This window comes from Canis lupus, chromosome 8, assembly GCF_011100685.1.
Source record: "Canis lupus familiaris isolate Mischka breed German Shepherd chromosome 8, alternate assembly UU_Cfam_GSD_1.0, whole genome shotgun sequence".
NCBI lineage: Eukaryota > Metazoa > Chordata > Mammalia > Carnivora > Canidae > Canis > Canis lupus.
The window spans coordinates 26,762,139-26,767,683 of NC_049229.1; the positions used below are offsets into that span (position 1 = coordinate 26,762,139).

At 53.9% G+C, this 5,545-nt stretch overlaps 1 long non-coding RNA gene across 1 annotated transcript; it reads right to left on the reverse strand.

Annotated features, from left to right (window-relative positions):
- Window positions 1-414: 414 nt before the first annotated feature.
- Window positions 415-3,351, reverse strand: LOC111097026. Its single transcript, XR_005363227.1, has 4 exons — window positions 3,277-3,351; window positions 2,780-2,922; window positions 1,475-1,562; window positions 415-1,329 (listed from the first exon to the last, which is right to left on the reverse strand). It is a non-coding gene; the product is annotated as an uncharacterized LOC111097026 (long non-coding RNA).
- Between the last annotated feature and the right edge of the window lie 2,194 nt (window positions 3,352-5,545).

A 5,545-nucleotide genomic window follows, 5' to 3' on the forward strand; every position in this document is an offset into this window, starting at 1 on the left:
TCAGGCAATTTGTGTTTTTTGCATTCCTATTTTCCAGCCACTACTGCAAGACCATGAAATTCAATATCAGAAAGGGACCTGAACTGAATGTGAAAGACATTCTGGCTAGCAAGTACAAACCAAATTAGTCTTCTTCTCATGGGTAGGGTCCCTATAAGCAGGGGAAAGAAACAGCCTCCTAAGGCAGGGCAAGCAGCATGGAGCCATGGGCTACACATGGTCTATATTTTCTTGGAATCAAAGGTCCTTCAAAAACCGGCTGGGAACATTAAGATGTTTTTAATTAAAATAACCACAAACCCCTACTGTGGAATAGCATGCAAAAATCAGAGAGCCCGCCCCACCCCCCACTTGGAATCCCTCCTCCACCTGTGTCTCCTAGTGGAAAGGGGGCTGCTGCTCAGGACCAGGGATGGGGGGGGGGGGGGCCCGGATACAGTGGTGGGGAGGCAGGAGGGAGCAGGGACAGTCCGAGCTGCGGGTGGGAGGAAGGGCAGAGGCACTAGAGAAGCTAAGTCCCTGTCAGGCAGAGGTATTACTGTGGAGGTCTGGAGGGCCCTAGGTTAGAGGGGGAAGCACAGAAATGCTTTGGGGAACACTGAACTTCAGCAGGGCTTCACGTTTCAGTAGTGGGGGAGAGGCAATTGCTTGGAACTGCAGATTTGGAGAAGGCCTGTCTTTGAAGCAAACCCAGGGTCCTCTCAGTGGGGGCTTGTCTGCTGTGAAGTTCTCCTCCCCTCTCCTAGGGAAGTGGGGAGGCTTGCAAGTGACTGAAGCAGAGAAGTTGCGTAGAAGAGAAAGAGCCCAAAGAGGTACCTTCTGTCCCCCAGTACGTCACCGCCAGCCACCCAGCAGGAAGCTCTGCTGAGTAACTTTGGTTTTAGTTGGAAATCTTTGGTCATGTTCCCGTTCACTCAACAGTGTGGGGGAGTGTGGTTAGATTTCCTCCTTCCTTGGGGCCGGACAGGGACGGTGGGGTGGGGGCATGAAGCAATGGGTAAGTGGTGTTTGCCTGCGGAACATGACACTGGAGATTTTAGAGAAGGGATCCACCCAGTCCTCCTGACTTGTGGCTTTAATTATCCAGTTAGTCATTGGTTTACTGTCATCCAAGTTTAATAAGCTTGACTGTGACCTGTGAGCAAAAAAGGTTGGACAGGTGGGGGGTGGGGGTGGGGCTAGAAAAGCCATTCTGGGCTGTCCTGAACGAAGGCTGAGGCTGGATTCACAGAGCCCACCAGCCCTGGGGGAGTGGGACTGCCTTCCTTTTCTTTTCTTTCTTTGCAGCAGTGATCTCGAACACGGGGTCCCAGGCACCGACCAGGCCAGCTAAACAGGAAAAATTTAAGAACCAACAGCTTCTAACTAATTGCTCAGAGGGAAGTTTCACGGGTACAGAGCACCTTAGGAAAGCAGAACCTGATTTACAAGCCAGGGAGGGTGTGGGTGAGGTGCTGGGATCCTGACTGCTCACCTAGTTTTTCACAGGAAGCAGCAGATCCCCTTGGCCCTGGCCCCTTGCCCGGGCCCTGGAGGAACGAGTGTGTTTGAGTGGCATCCTCCTGGAGGGGGATAAGTAACGTTTTGTCCCCCTGACCTTGGAGCAAGGCCTGAAGTTCAGAATGCACAGGGCCTGCTTCCATTTTGAGAAACCTGATCCTTTCGACCTGAACACACTGCTCTTTGTGTTTTGCACAACAGGACAGTCCTGCTCCTAGTTCAGCTCAGCCAATGTTCTGGCTTCCAACTTCCCTCCTGAGCACCTGGTGGCTGTCGGTTTACTGTGGTTTACTGTGCCTCACTGCCGTGATATCTGCCTAGGCTTCCATTTCCAGCATCTCACCAGAGCTTTCTACACAGAAGCTGCCAGGCCAGCAGGAGAGGAGACCTCCAATCCATCTGTCAGCATTTGAATAATTTCATCCACACATACTTCTCTTCCAACCACCGGGACTATTTTAGTTTCCCTGAACCATGCAAGCCAAAGGCGCCTGTCAGCCTGCTCCCTCTCAGAAGCAGGACACATTCCCCGTGAGCGCTCCAGGAGCCCCACCACACTGGTTTCTTTGTGAGGTCATCTTTGCAGTGGTTTCCGGCTACTCTGGCCTCCTTCCTGGTAGCTTCACACATTCTGGTTTGCCAGAGTTCAATTCAGTAAGAACATAAGGGCCTTCGGAGGGCTCAACCCTCTGCTGCACGTGGTGGAAGATATAAAAGTCACCACAGGGCCTTTTGGGGGATATAGTGTCGTCAAGAGTCATCCAAGGTGTGTCCCAAAGAGAAAGAATTCCATTGTCAGATTGGGGAATTTTGATAATTCAAAACACACATTTATATATTAAAGGTTCTAAGAAGTCCTGTCCTAAAGAAATCTTGTTCCCCAGTTTTAATCTACCATTTCCCCAACCCTGCATAATATTGACCATGAAACTTTGTATCACAACTGCTACATTTCAAGGAACTAATTCATGTTTTTTGTAATATATTTTAGGAAATGATCGAGCAATGGTTTGCAACCTAAGGAGGCACCTCAATCTCAAGAGTATATGATACAGGTGGGGGCATTTGGGGCTGTCACAAAGATGGGGAGGTGCTCTGGGCATTTACTGCACCGGGGCTAGCAAGGCCAAACCCCTCGCGGGGCAGCCCAGCCTGTCCTCACTGGGCCTGGGAGATTGTCCTGCCCCAAATACCACAGCGCTCCTCTCCCCCACTGAGAAGCAGTGGTTGGACAAATGCTCAGCATCTTCTTTAAAACCCTCTCCGCGGGCCCAAGCACCTCCTTGCTAACTTCCTGGCCTCCAGATTCCTAGGTTCCTTGGTTGGCATGCCTGCGAGGCTCCTGCGGGTCTTCAGGGAGTCTGGTCTGAGTTGGCGTCCACAGAGGCTCCCAGAGGGCAGGGCTCCCTGGTTCCCTCTACTCTGGAGATGAGAGAAAGGGATGTGCTCAGGGGCCCTTGGCCGGGTAGGAGAAGGTGCGCCCACCTGCAAGTCCTCTCCCCTCACCCGGCAGAGAAAAGGGTGCCTCGGGGCTGCGGCCTCAGTGAAAACACCTGGCGCTCAGCCGGGTCGGGGACCTGAGAGACCCAGAGAATGGCCCCACGGCACCCCCACCCGCATCCCGCCCGTCCTGCTGGAGTGAAGCCGCGAGGAGACGCGGACGTCCCCGCGGGCAGCTCCAAATCCAGGCCTTGGCGGTGCCCCCGCTTCTGTCAAAACAGAAAACGCCCCTGGCGACCGGCAAGTGTGGCCTGAAACTGCAGAGTGTGTGTTTACCAAAACGGGGGTGGCTCATTGACAGTCGCCCGGCGGGAGCTGGCCTGGCGCCCGCGAGGGGGGGGTCGAGGGGGGGGGAACGGGGGGAACAGGGGGAAGGGAGCAGGGGAGCAGGGGGTAGAAGGGGCGGGGGTGGGGAGGAGAACGGGGGGAGGGAGCAGGGGGGCAGGGAAGGGGGTAGAAGGGGCGGGGGCGGGGGTGGGGAGGAGAACGGGGGAGGGAGCAGGGGGGGCAGGGGGGGGGTAGAAGGGGCGGGGGGAGGGAGCAGGGAGGGAGCAGGGGGGGCAGGGGGTAGAAGGGGCGGGGGTGGGGAGGAGAACGGGGGTAGAAGGGGCGGGGGCGGGGGTGGGGAGGAGAACGGGGGAGGGAGCAGGGGGGAGCAGGGAGGGAGCAGGGGAGGTAGAAGGGGCCGGGGTGGGGGGAGGAGCCCGCGCGGGCAGCCCCAGAGCCGCAGCCCCTGGGGCGGGCGGGACCCGCGGGCGTTGGAGCCGAGGTGCGATGGCCTCGGGTCAGCCGCGTGTCCCTCGGTCGCCGGAACCGGGCCGTTTCCGTCCTCACCGCCCGCCGACCCGCGACGCTGGGCGGGGTTTTCCGGAGCAGATCAAAGGGTCCTCTCCCGGGTCGGGTCGGAAGGTTTGCCCGGGAGCCGCTTCTGTGCTGTTTCCCCTTCCTCTTTCTCTCTCAGGATTAGTGTGGTGAAGGGGGTCGGCGCAGTTTTTTATTTTGAAAGTGACTTGGGGCGACCGTCGTGCCAAGTGTGCAGTCGAATAGCCCCATTTTATAGATGAGGACACTGAGGTCCGGGGAGGTCAGATTTGAAGTCAGGCTGCTGGTGAGCGGCCACCCCAGGTGGAGAACCCTGGCGCTCGGGCTCCCTGGGCGTTGGCCCCCCACATTCGCTATTGGTTTCCCTTCTTTAACACCCTCTGAAGCAAAATGTCGTTGATTTTTCTCTCTTAAGAAATATTTTCAAAACTTGGCAGAGGGTGGGAGGGTGAGCAAAAAGTCCTTTCAATATTAGAGCAATGTCTTAGGCTCACCTGGGAGCCTTCTGGCTCTCTAAGGGGACGTAACTTTGACTTCATAGTTACTGTTAATTGGAGTCCAGGCATGCATAGCTCTGTAAAATTAGATGACACTGTGTAGAAACTGTTAAAATGTAAATGACTTCTCTGTTCAGTAGAGATGCAAATGATTTCTATCTGGTAGAAAAAAATAACCCTGAAGGTTATAGTTTTGTTGTCCTGTAGGACTTTGACCAGTTTTGTATGGGACTTTGCAGCCTTTTAACATGCCTTCTTGTGCTTTGAGTACACAAAATCTTTGTTCTCATATCCTATTTTAAACCAGTGTTAAAACCCTGCAGGTTTTCTCATTAATGGAGTAATTAAATCACTGGCACATACTCATCATCTCTTGCCAAGGCTTCACGTTCCCCTTCCTCCCCACTTCCTAGGCCCTCCAACCCACTATCAGCTGGAATACACACTGAACACCCACTGCTGATTTTCTGACCCAAGTGGAGCATACACATGACATCAGGGGGACCTGGGATATGCACTCACCAACTCTGCAGATTAAAAGAAATCTCTACATTGTCAAACACACTAGGACTGCCAGAAGTGTACAAACTCAACATATTATTTCAAATAATCTGTTCCCCTCCTCCTGTCTCATCTTTTTAATCATGGCATGTCTATGACTAGGGGCTGCGGGCTCTGGCCTGCAAGACACCTGCTCTGGTCTCAGTCCCACAAAAAAAAAATCTCTGCCCACACACAAAGCTATACTTATGACCTCACCACACTGGACTGGGCACCTGGTCCAAGCAGCAGCCCACTTACTGATTGGTTGGCCAGTGAAGGCTCAGCCTAACTACGCTAATGAGATCTTCTCTCTTGGCAAACTTGACAAGGACATCCTAGAGTGAACACTTGGTGGTAAAAGAACCAGAGAAGGCAGGCATTTGGGGTCCTGAAGCAGCTGCATAAATAAGCAGCAAGAAGAGCAGTGGCAGAGCATGAAGGCCAAGGATGGATGGAACCTGCTGCTGGGCTGGCCAGGAGCTGGAGTGTCTGTGTTTTAAAGCTGTTTGATCTTGAAAGACCTCTTGGTTCCTGACCTACATCTAGGACTCTGTCAGGCTCCATACAGGTTCTGTTGCTCCTGTTCCTCCCAATAAGTGAGCTGTGTGGCTTGTCCTGGGTTGCCATTAGGTCTGTCATTTGGTCTGTGGCCTTTGCCTTCTTATTTGTGGGTGGCCTTAAAA